A 14,249-nucleotide genomic window follows, 5' to 3' on the forward strand; every position below is an offset into this window, starting at 1 on the left:
ATAAATAAAGCAACTTTTCCCTTTGATTTGATAGGAAAGCTGTGGGTCAACTAAAGTAACCTTTTAATAAATAGGACTTCCTATCAATTTGAAGGGCATGATCCTAATTGGTGAAACAGCTCTTGTGCATCGAATGCTCAATTCTATTTGTTTAGACACAATCGTCTTATCCTGACTAAATTTTTGACACAAAGTTTTCTACTTATTTCAATTATTTTTTCTTTTTTTTGGCAGCCACAGCTTTTATTAGTAACCATTAAACATTTTTGTGTACAAAGCATCGATTAAGGACAAGCTCCAAATTTGTAGAACTTTGCCTTAGTAAACCGAAAGTAGGGTGGTATATTACTCAGGCATTCAGAAAAACTTGCTCCAACCAAAAAAATAAAAACATATGAAACAAGGGTACAGGTGACACACCAGTTTATTTTATACTGCGACTAGTTGAGGAACCACCAGAAATGCCTTCACTTGTGCAAGCGATAAGCTTTCATAATAGAAAACTAATCATGACTGGTGCGCTCTGGGTATATCTAAAAAAGCTCTCTCATTTTAAAGTACTAAATGTATAAAGCCAATAAAGACTGCTTTATTTGTATAACAAAATTTTAGAAAAAGCTGTGAGATTTTTCTTTTTGTGAATTGAAAGACTTAAGCGTAAAATGGTGTGCTTTTTGGTATCTATACTCTTAAAAAAGTACTAGCCGAGACCTGTAAAAATCTATAGATGGTTTAATGTCAAGTTGCGCCAAATTAATTCAACACTTTAAAATTGTTATGGCGAGACTGATAGCTGGAATATTGACATTTTATTTTTCTTCATTTATGGTAAACCAAATTTACTTTATGTCAGGATTGTTTTGCAAACAAAGAGTCTCCATACAACAGGATGCTGTCAATTGACATCAGGTTTTGTTTTGCATAGAAAAACCATATGGAATCTATAAAATAAAAAACATACAGAAGTGTAGCTACTTACTAAAACCACAATCATCTTCACAGAATCCGTTTCTTTGGTGATTAACATAGATGATACCAAATATAGGAAAGTATGGTCGGTCAGTATGCTCATAAACAGTTTCGTAGTACTGGTATTTCCAAATAATTTCAACCCTTTCCTGAAGTTTTTCAAACTTATTGCTGCAAAATAATCAAATGATTAAATAAGATCATTCTAAAACTATACGAATTCGTGAACAAAATCAAAACAAATGGTTATATTTTTAACTTTATTCTAAAACATTACATGGGATAGCCACGATGTCGTCACAAGAAAACAAAAGCTTGAGATGGGATAAAACGCATAATCTGTAACAGTCTGAACACTGCACTAGTTATCAAAAAGTCAAAGTTTTAACAATGTTGACAATTCTTTTTGAAAGTAGGCTAAAGTAGAAGCTGAACCAAAATGCTGCCATACTACTGCTGTTTCCTTTGAATGCAGATCAACACAATTTTTCACTGTGACAAATGAGCTTCTGATTTAAAACTGAAATAATGAACTCAGACTGATAACACGAATCCGAGTAGTGCAACTTTATGAGCAAGCCCCTGAATAAAAGCCTTTGCTTAGTAAGATGTTGCAACATAATTAAGAAACAGCTAGTATTGCAACTTGAAGTGGATGAAATCTGATGGCAGATGACCTAAGAGAACGAGGAATGTGTGCCTAAACACATCGACTGGACCCAAAGAACATTTTGCTCTAATTTACACTATCTGTTAATAAGGAAATGCATATCTAACTCGATACCTTTGAATCAATGATGAAAGAGCTTAAAGATATGGATAATATCCTAGACAAGCTTTTAGCTGCTACTGACCATAAAAGCATGATACTATTATAGCCTGTCAGGAAGACCAAACTGAGCTTTTTAAAAAATATCAACCCAGCACTGGAATTTATGCTAATAGAATCAATCTCTGGGAATAATGAACTAATCAACGGTATGTAACTAGCATTCTAAATGAGATGAGTATTAGTCCACTGACAGTTAAGCATCAAACTATATGGATATATAAAACTATATGGATTTATGAACAAAATCTGAACAAATGACTTCATCTTTAACTTTATTCCAAGACATTGCATTTGATAATCAAGATGTTGTAACCAGAAATTGAAAGTTTGAGATAGGAAAAAATTGCATAATTGGTGAAAATCTGAAGATTGTACTAGTTAGCAAAAAGTTACAATTTTAACTCTGTTGTTAATGCTTTTTCAAAGTAGCGTAAAGCAGAAGCTGAACCAAAATGTTGCTATATTGCTGTAATATGATTGCTGCTCCCTTAGAATGCTGATCAACACAGTTTTTCAATATGACAAATGAGCTTTTGATTCAAAATGAATAAAATAAACATGGACTGATAACATGAATTTCATGTAGTGCAACTTGATGAGCCAACCCAAAAAATGGGGCTCTGCTCAAAATGAATGTTGCAAAGTAATCAGGAAACAGACAGCATCGCATATTGAGGTGGATGAAATCAGATGGAAGATGACCTAAACCAATGTTGAATGTGTGTCTAAACACACTATTTGGACATGCAGGACATTTTACGCCAACTTATCTGTTGATGAGGACATGCACCTCTAACCTTTGACTTAAAGGGCGAAAGAGCTTAAAATAGATATATTAACATCAACAAGCAGGTGGTAGCTGCTGCTGGCCACAAAAGCATGATTATATTCTGTCAACAAGGCTCTACCTAGCTTTTAAAATATATTAACTTAGCACTGAAGTTCATGCTGATGGAATCAATTACTGAGACTAATGGACTAATTTGTGGCATGGCAACCAGTTTGCTAAATGAGATGAGTCCACTGTCATCTAAGCATTAAACCATTCGTTTTGGCAGATGATGCCTGAAAATAGGTTTAATAGTTTGCACAAAGAAGTTAACAGGCTCAGTGATAGAGTCAACGACAGTTTGAACTATTTAAACCAGCAATCCACAAAGGAAGCTCAAGGCAATTGCAATATCAGTATAACTATAGTGGTATACCAAAGACTGATAAAAACCTTAGAGCAAACAAACTGTCCACCATTAAATCATGAAGAGTGTATTCCCAAAACACTACACTGTTTGGAAGCCCTATTAAAAGCCCATGAGAATGATTGTGCTAATCTCCTCTGAGATTTCTACTTTGGGACTGAGAAGCATGTATTGGCAAATGAGCCAAATATTATAATGGTGGACAAAGAACACTAAAGGGGTGGTAGCTTGGGTATAGCAGGACCAAATGACCACAACATAGAGACAGCAGAGAACAGGAAAAAGTGGGGAAATATCTCTTCTTCAGAAAGTAGATTGAAAAATGCTGTCACATTAAAGCAATTCTAGTCACAGTAGTTGTTTGAGCATTGGGCACCATAGGATTTGTTTATTAAACTTGGTTTGCCCAAAAACCGGCAACAAAAACACAAATGAGTTCGCTTTTGGGAATGCCTAAGATCATGCCTGATTGCTCTGCTTCCAAGTAGCAGACCTGAGCTTTTGTAAATATTGAAATTCCTGAATGGTGAATTGGCATTGGTGAACTAGGGTAAGAAAATAATCTTTTAAAAGTATAAATCTAATTTAAAATGCTATAATACAATTAATACAATATAATCTTATATTCATACATACATTGATGTAATTGTTTAGCTATAAAATAGGCATTCTGCCAAATTGAATTAACTAATGAACCAAAGATTGTTTTTAATATTGCCAAAAACTTAACTTCAAATGATAAAAAACATTGCGAAAAGATTTTGACAGTCATCTTTGTAGAACTTTATCTTTAATAATATGCTTTAGAAGTAAACCATTAAATATTTGAGTGATATTTATGACTGACTCCAGATTTACTAATATGGAACCGGTAACAATTGTTTTACATTAGCAAACACAGTGTTAATAAACTTTACGTTGTGCCATTATTAGCTGTATAATAGTTACAGTAACAAACATATGTTATGTACTAACAAATGATAGGAATGCCACATTTCAAATGCATGATATCAACCTGCATATACATGTACAATGTGGTTATCTTATGGCTTCATGTATTCATATAGAATTTAGTTTATGTGTCACGCTATTGGTTCCATTACTATAGCTAATGATGATGATGATGATGATGATGATGATGATGATGTGTTGGCTATATTACAACCAGTTCTTGACTGGAATGCCACATGAATCAAGGAAGGCTAAAAGCCATGAAATTTTTCGGTCCATTGTAGAAGTTTGGTACTAACCTGAAAATAGCAATGAGGAGGTTGAGGAGAAGAAAGTTAATCACCAGCAAGTAGATTCCCAAAAGGACAGTGTTCTGGCCTTCAATAATAGATAGTTAATAATATAACATACATGCTTTAACTACAGACGATTATCTAGCTGCAAACTGTTAACTAGTACTACAAATATTTGAATTGGCAGAAGCTCAAAACCAGAGCTAAAATTTAGCTAAGTGGCTACTTTTAATTTGCAAAAAACCCAAGCTTCCATCTCCTATTCGCTCACAAACAAAATCAACTGCAGGAAATTCAATTTCTGTTTATGACAAAAAACTTGAAACTCATTGAACTCAATGCTATGCATGAAAAGGTAGCAGCGAGTAGACTAGCAAAGTCTGCTTTTTGGTCTGCCAATGATAAAATATTCAGATATGGTTTGTAAAAGAAAGCATGTTTGTTAATATGTATAACAACTTATTTTAGGAAAATCACCAGAGCTGAGCTAAAGCTCTTTTAGTAACCTTGACTGATATAAGTGGAAGAATAAATCAATAAAATCTAAATCGAGTTCAGATCAAAACATAAGTCTGTTTTGTTATGGTTTATGTATTTTCAACTACTTGAATGGTAATTGGCTGATTTTAGTGTAATAGGACATCTAAATGAATTTTAAAAAGTGTGAAGGAGTTGTGAAATCAATTTTCAATTACTGAGCATAGCTATAAAAATGTGATATGGAAACCAAATAGATATTTTAGCTACAAGCTAGTTTCTAATGTGAACTGATTTGATTAAACTTTTAGTCCAAAAATCCGTAGCTGCAATCAAGGTGCACTGTTAAAAACTGCTGTTTTCATGATTTGGGTAAACATTTTTAAAAACACGCTCATATTTTTACACATACGTGCGCACGCACACACGAAAACATACACGCTTGCGCACACATACAGTACATGCAAAGATACGAGCACACACACACTTATGCGCACATACACATACAAAAGCACACACATACACACAAACGCCCACACGCGCCCACGCATGCACACACACAGGCACACACGCCCACGCATGCACACACACACACACGCACGCACGCGCGCACGCACACACGCGCGGGCACGCACACACATACATATATATATCTACATGTATATATATATAAATATATATATATATATATATATATATATATATATATATATATATATATATATATATATATATATATATATATATATGTATTCCAACCAATTATTATGTATATACATGTATAATTATATATATATCTAATTGTATATATATATACAATTAGATATATATAATTATACATGTATATACATAATAATTGGTTGGAATACATATATATATGTATTCCAACCAATTATTATATATATACATGTATAATTATATATATATATCTAATTGTATATATATATATACATATATATATATATATATATATATATATATATATATATATATATATATATATATATATATATATATATATATATATATATATATATGAGTATATGTAGCATGAGTATATGCTCCCTTACTTCGGTTTGGTTGAGCACTCTGTGAGAGGTGCGGCACTATTAGCCTTTGTGCAAAGCTCATCACTTTTGTGATTTGAGCACTCTGGTGCCAGCACATCGATTTTCTTAAAGTCTGTGAGGCAACCTAGTTGTTTCATGGCAGGAAATCAACTCTCATTGGTAATGGGATTTGTGTCCCTTGCCTAAGCTCTGAGCTGCACTGATGAGGCTTCAATAGCCGAAACAGTACTGTCTGTAGCATGAGTATATGCTCCCTTACTTCGGTTTGGTTGAGCACTCTGTTAGAGGTGCGGCACTATTAGCCTTTGTGCAAAGCTCATCACTTTTGTGATTTGAGCACTCTGGTGCCAGCACATCGATTTTCTTAAAGTCTGTGAGGCAACCTAGTTGTTTCATGGCAGGAAATCAACTCTCATTGGTAATGGGATTTGTGTCCCTTGCCTAAGCTCTGAGCTGCACTGATGAGGCTTCAATAGCCGAAACAGTACTGTCTGTAGCATGAGTATATATATATATATATATATATATATATATATATATATATATATATATGCATTCTGACTCAATTTTAATGTGTATTATGTGTGTAAGAGTGCATCTGTACATACACAATTGTATCCCAATAGCCATGCATAGATGTATTCGTAACTATGTATGTGTATATGTCTAGATATATTCAAACATATATTTATATTTATACAATTGTATATACATAGATACACTTTTAATCATATGCAAGTTTACTTGCAGTACATATGCGTGCACATACATACTTCCATAGGCATATATTGCGTACCTTCAAGCACCCGAACTAACATACCCATGTGTATGTACAGATGCATCTACCTGGAGATGAAAATAAGGCTTAATTTGTGCATTGCACTACTGTGAAAGCATTCCAACAAAGATGATGAAGAGATTAGAACCACAAACCTTTGTAATCTTCCAGAAATAGTTCTCCGTACATCTGAAAGTACGGTTTGTAGGGCATCTTATTTATGAGCTGGTAGTTGATCGTTCTATCCGTAAACACAACTGCATAGGAGACAACTCCAAAGGGAAGTACAACACCAGCGAGGAATATGAACAGGAAATATACCTCACTCAACTAAAATACATATAACAGTATGGAGCTATTATTTGAGCCTGAAGCACTGATCAGGTGTTTGGTAACATTAGTTGCACAAGCAAAATAACAAATTTCAATTTAAAATGTAGTTAAGAATGAAGTGGATATTATCGGAAAGTATGAGCATGTTCTATTATTTCCAATTGCTTTTCAAGTTTGAGGTGGTCTGACTGCCACAGTATTTCAATATTGAAATCCACAAAACTTGATCGCACTTAAAACACTCAAAATTAAGCATAAGGGAACTGCAACGTTTATAGTTGCAAAGAGATTGGACAGAATAGAAACGCTTCACAATGCTTTCACGTGAACGAGCCATCATCTGTTGTGATGATAACAAGGAGTCCCTTTACATCTATTCTTTATCTGAGCATTTTAATCGCAATTAAGCTTTACTGATTTTAATCTTGAAAAAACCAAAAGCAATCAGAACAACTCAAATATCCAAAAATAATTGCTACTAATAAAAAAAACTGATACGTTTTGAATAAATCTACTAAGGTTTTGCTTTGCGTCATATTTAAAGATCAACAGACTATCAAAACATTAAAATAATTAGTTATTTCATGACTGCAACACCTTATATGGGTAATAAAAGTAGTAAATAATGCTTTACCAAATTTTTAAAATTCAAAATGCATTCAAAAAATGAATGTTTTAGCAATGCTTTTGAGACAAACATGCACTTTTAAGACTAACCCACCAGGTTCTTCACTGAGATGAAACATAATTAAAAGAATATATAATGAAACTCTACTGTATACTCTTCCTTCCAAACAAAAATTTAGAAAAGACTTAAAAATTGAACAAAATTTAAAAATTTTAAGAAAGAAAACAATTTGAAAAATTTTATATAATTAGCTGTCTAGTTATAATCAGTAGTTATGTATTCTGAAAGGTAAATTTTTTTCTGAATCAGCTTAATTTGCTTTCTAGTTTGTTTTTCAATTTTATTAATTGGCATTTATATCATTGACAAAATTAAAACTTGTAGTTAAAGTCTATTTTTACAATTCTTTTTTTTACTAATCTCCACCTGTTAAAAAGGTGATGAGCTCTATTCATTGCAGTATAAATCAAGTTCCTTCATGGTTTCTTATATTTCTGCACACAACTAGCCCTTTTTACTGTGTTTCACTTACCATCTTCATGATGATGGTAAGCTTCGGTCCAAAGAGCAGAAAGCAGCTGAGTAGCTGAGTGAAGCGTTGAACAAAGAGAAGGTACGATATAGAATAAAACCAGCGAACCACAACAAAGTCTTTCCCCGACAGAATGAATCTCAAGGCGATTGCGATCCAGAGGAGAATAAACGCGAGAATATCTAGAGCTAGCCAAACTTCTCTCTTCCATTTTATATTTCTCCTTTGCTTCAGCCTCCTCTTGATTATCTTTAAGCAGACATGAGTTACTATCCATGCACCTCCACATGTCTGATCATTTCTTTAGTTTTAGAACAATGTACTACATACTTCATAATAACTAATTCATTGAGAGGCAACATATATTTAAAGATTGATGAGTTTCTCGTTGCTTTACTTTACGCTCGTTTATCTCTATAAACTATTATTCCTTTTTGGTATCGTATTATTTTCATGAAATCTTAATTAGATGTCAGCATTTATATGTTTTTATTGGCATTTTGGGTTAAAAATTCCATGGCAGAAATTTAACCCAGTAAAAGTCCTAAAGACTAGCAGTTTTTCAAACCTTATCTCAAATCAAGCCCAAAATCTGAAGACTAAATGAATATCCGGCGTTGCCTAGGCACTAAAAGTATTTGCAGAGAAAATTTACTTTTATCCAACATGTAGCAACAATGTAACTTCTAATTTTCAAATTTCATATTATAAGAAAAGGGTAATATGCAGGTAAAATAAATTAAGAGAAAAAATAAAACAATGCTAGAGATTTTCAAACTTTGTCAAACAACTGTAACTTTCAAACTTCATACCAAGAGAAAATGTTTTGCACAGGCCCAATAAATTAGGAAACAAAAACATTTATAAAAGGGTTTAAATGTAAATGTAAAATAGTTAGCAAATAATAGCTAAATTGAGTCTGTTTTGCTACTACTATGATGAAAGATGATTTGGTAATAATGCAATTAATTTGAAGTGAAAAGAAAATGAAAATCCTGAATATGTCAAACTAATATAAACAATTTGTGTGTGCGTGTGTGCGTGTGTGCTTGTGTGTGTATAAAAATGTTACTGTTTCAGCAGAAGCTATCCATCAAAACTTTGAATACGATGATACCAGTACCTCTCAATACAGGTACAAATGAAATATCAGACGGTCTTTGTCTGGTACTTTGTCTGACCAAACGGAGAGAGGATGTTGAAGCTTTTCCCATTTGAGATAATACAATTGTCTGTATTGTAATTATAGGTAATGGTAGCAGAAATTAGTTTTTAAACACTTTCAAAAAACAACAAATGCGAAAGGTAATATTATTAAATAATCAATAGTACACATTTAGTGAGTGCATACTGTATACGGTATATGATAAGAACTATAGAATAAGAAGGGCTGTATAGCTCAGTGTTTACACAGTTAGTTTACAACGTGTGTTCAATCTTCATGAGTTCAAACCCAGCGTGATGCAAGCTTTTCATTGCAGGATTTTAATAGCTATAGTTAGAAACACCAAAGTACGAAATCACGGAAGAACAAACAATAAAAAAATTTATGCATAACTCAAAGACAAATAGCTGACAATTTTGTGAAAAAAAACAAACGTGACATGATAAATGCAAAGATCATTAAATTTAGAAAATTGGTTTAAAAGTTAATTAGGCCATATGAAGAGAGTTCTAAAAAGCACATTTTCAAATTAAATATAAATTGAAAATACCTAAAAAGTTTATTTTTTAAGACTTTATCACAAACATAAAGTGATTTAAAGCATATTAAAATAAAAATTTAAAATAAAAAAATTACCTTTTAAAACAAGTTTAAAAAGGAACTAAAAAAAAACTGGAATCACAGCAAGACATCAAAACACTCTTGGAAAATACCAACCATGCTTATCATGTTTGGCTGTTCTTACTTCAAAATGTCTAAACAACATTTGCATGTTGAAATCTATAATTGCCAAAATTTAATTTTGCAGCAATTATAGAGTTCAATGTATGTGCTTTCATTTTTATACGGCAATACAAAGTTTCCAACTCAATTTACTTTGCGTGGTATAAACAAATTGCATAAATCTCTTAACAAGAAGTTAAAAAACATTATTGTTTACTCTTTTAACCATGTGCATCCCAAAATCTATTTTTAACATAGAAAAATAATTGATCGCAAAAGCTACATGTCCAACTATTTATTTTTATTTGAATTTATAAAATTTTCTTCTTTTATTCTTTCTTTTCTTTTTTCTTGCATAAAATTTGTTAATTTGGTTAATTTGAGAAACATTTATTATTTAAAATTGATAAGCAACTACAATGGCACAAAATGGAATTCAACAGTTAGATGAACATATGCATAAATAGTAGGTTATAGGCAATATTCATAACACATAAGAAAAGTTGATATATATTTAATAAAATTAAATAAAAAAAATAAACAATTGTGCTGTTTTGATAATTTTTAGGTGGAAATTTTTTATTTCCTTCCTTAAAGGTTGACTTGCAACAAAACTCGCATTACAGTTATCTGGTATCAAAAGATTCACCATGTCTTACTCTGTTGCGTTGTAGGTACAAAATATGTGGAAATGTGATTACAAGCTTTCAATAGCTCAAAAACAAAAAGCCGCCGTAAATTGGAATCTCTTTATTTCTCTAATGTAGTCATGACAGTTTGGTTATTGTCTTGTCATGTTATGTTCTCACGTGATTTGAAAGGCCAATAAAAAGCTTAATGTAAAACTTATCATAGCACTAGTTTATCTCAATCACTTCGGGTTTTACCGAAGACTCCGTATCAAATATAAATGCTCGCTTTACAGTTTTGTTTCGGTTTGGTCTAGTCGGCAAGTCGTAATCTGATCATGTGACCCAATACTTCGCAAATAATTTCTGCAGCACTTTTCGATTATCACAAACGACCAACATGCTCATCATGATTATCAGACAATGATATGTACGCCTTCAAGCTAAGGCTAAAAAATTAAACGAATTTTTACGGTAAGTTATAAGATATCACTGCTAAAAGTTACAGCATTAAAATGATGATAAAACAGACGTGTAAGAACAATAGACATGGTTTTATTGAATGCGTGAAGTATATTTGTGAAAATATTTCGACGAATAAGGTTGCAAGAAAGTGTAAACAGAAACCATCTCTCACAACTACGTCACATTTGAGCCATTTTGGAAAGGGAATTCAAACTACAGCGGTCTCGTGTGGCTGCGATTTTCTGTTTGTTTTTTAGCTTTTAAGAGCTCGTAATCACCTTTCCACATATTTTGCACCTACAACACAACAAAGTAAGACATGGTGAATGTTTGCATTTTAAATAACGGTAATGTGAATTTTGTTCAGATCAGAAGTTGTTTCAGATCATTGTGTTCAGATCATGTTGTTTTGATCAGAAGATGAGCCCTTATGAGTAAATTTTACATGAAAAAAGCAAAACGAATTTGAAGTTATGCACCTTGTTGGTTCATACACGGCAAACTTATAGTCAGTCAAAATTATTTTATTTGTGTTAGCTAACTTAAATAAACCTAATTACTGTTTGACCAACCTGTCTCAGCTTGTCAATGAAGCTGTGTAAGGCATAGGCGTAGGTGAAGATTTCCATACAGCTCACTTTGTCAAAAATACAGCATGAACGGGGCTCTGAGCACATGCCCATATACAAGCTAGAATTGTCATACATGCAGTTTGTAGAGTTAGTGGAGTTGTCACAGCCCTGAGAGTTGATAGAATGATCACAAATCGTAGTGTTGGTAGAGTTATCAAAGCTTGAAGGGTTAGTAGAGTTGCAAGGGGGAGAGACAATCGGTCGAAGCTCAATGACTATGAAGAAGCTGTACGCTAGCAGAAATGCCAGGTAACACACCTGAAAGAATATGTCAACAGTAAAACCTTTAGAGTTTACTAACAAAACAAGTGGTATTTTGTGAGTATATAGATAATACTTACACATACGAACTGCATAACACACTACCATGTTTCTGTTATATTTATTACTCTTGCTATCACATTTTGTTGCATATATGAGTCAAATTTTATTTCTCTTTTTAAGTTCATAAAATCATTTAAAAAAACAACCAAGGAGAAAAAATTCAAATATTCAAAGCCTGTTCCGATGAAATATAGATCCAAATTATTATTACTTTAATTGTAACATGATACTCCGGGCTTATTTTCATGAGAAATATTGCAGTTGTTTTTAAATTTTTCATGCGACTGTCATTTGCATTTTGTTATACTTCGGCTTAGGGGTGCAAAAATTTTCAGAATGTTGATCATTGGCAAAATGTATTCAACTTTTATGTATTAATATAAGTAGTGCAAATAACATATTAAAACTGTATAATTTTATAGTATTACTAAGGTAATATATTCATGCATAACATGATTGTTTAGGACTAAGACATACATGACAGCAGAGCGAATTCAGAGAGTATATGCCTAAGTGCAGCGGGTGTCCTTAAACTACAAAATCGAAAACTCTCCTAAGTGTCAGTTGTGGTTATCACAATGTGTGTGTACCAGCAATCTTTGTTCAGAAACATGCCTGAAGATTACATTACACTTTTTATAGTTTGCGCTTGAAAACACTAGATTAAAAAATCAACGGCACATGCATATTGATTGGAGTTGTGTATTTGCAAGTACCATATTTTTAAAGCACCATCAGGATGTTAACTTTCATAAGCGACTATCTACAAATATTGGAACAGATTTCAGTCTTTATTTGACTTCAATATTTGTGTTATCTTGCACAATTAGTTTCAAATGCCACATCTATAATTTTTGTCTACATTTTGTGGTGATCAAACTAAAAACAACTAATTCAATTCTGAAAACATACTGTTCACAAATATGTGAATGTAGCCAAAAGTTTACAAAATGAGTTTTTTCTACCAATCAATTACATTTCTTGGTTTGTTAAACATTTAGTCTACAGTATTTGTCTATTATTTGTAAACTTTGTCAATATTACTCTATTATATTGGCATCTTTGTTGGGTGTAGGTTTGCAAAATCCGTTACCAAGTGCACTGGGTAGAATACTTACTCCGTAGTGTAGAAATTTGATGTAAGGCGTTGAGAAAAACTTTTCCAAGACTGACTTATCTGCTTTACAATCTTTCTTATCCTCAAATTGAATACAAGAAATAAGAAAAGGAAGAAATGCAGCAGCTGTGATCTGCAAATAAAGAAATAAGTACATGTATCTGCTTTGATTTGTGCCAATAGTTTAAGGATGATCTTCAAATACCAGAGGATATTCTTTATATCTCTTTCTATTTTCTCAATTTTACAGTCTGTATTGGTTAGCATTGCAGTTTTTAAGCCAATAACTTGTTTAAAGCATGGATAGACCAAGTAAATAATTTAACTAGTTGCAGAACTAATGCAAAATTTGTAGTTTTATTGTATTATTTCATTCAGTCAGAGCCTCAACAAAAAATCCTTCTATATACAAATTTTTTCTTCAATCTATATATTCCTGAAACCATCTTTACAAAATACAAGTCATTCAGCATTGTGCAACATGCTAGCTAGCTCAATCTTAGCCTATATTAAGTAAAATTCTGGCGGGTGTTTTACATATTGACAACCATTATTAGTCAGCTATCAAGCAGGATAAGCTAAGTGACATATATTTGTTCTCATTCAAAATATTTTTGATATCTACATGGGAAAAAGTTTAAAATAATCTTAAAGCAAACTCAGCATAGAAATCATCAGAACAAAAATAACTTATATCATCAAATACAAAGAGAACACAACCCTTCAACAGGTTTTATAACTGATATATACAGAGAGTTATGTAGCACCACAAATAGTTTTTATTGCTAAATTCTTCAACACCAACTATTATTCTATAAGTTTTCCAGCAAAGCAACAACTATTTAAAACATTTCCAATCTTTTTAATCTTTTGTTATTAGTTAGCTTCATCATATAGCTTCATGCATACAAATGCAACACATCTCATCTCTTTTTTATGAGTTGAATCTGACAATGTCACAAAGTATTGCCATAGGATCTTTTACAGCACCCTTTAAGCTGGTGAGTTCTGCCTTTTTTGAGTGCCAGAGACAAATGCTGTATGGTCATTTATTATCAAGTAGAGCTTTTTTGGTTAACAATCTGTTTTTTTAGAATGGGTTTAAATTTCTTAATTATTGAATTGTCTTTTTAAT

This window comes from Watersipora subatra, chromosome 8, assembly GCF_963576615.1.
Source record: "Watersipora subatra chromosome 8, tzWatSuba1.1, whole genome shotgun sequence".
In the NCBI taxonomy this organism is placed as follows: domain Eukaryota; kingdom Metazoa; phylum Bryozoa; class Gymnolaemata; order Cheilostomatida; family Watersiporidae; genus Watersipora; species Watersipora subatra.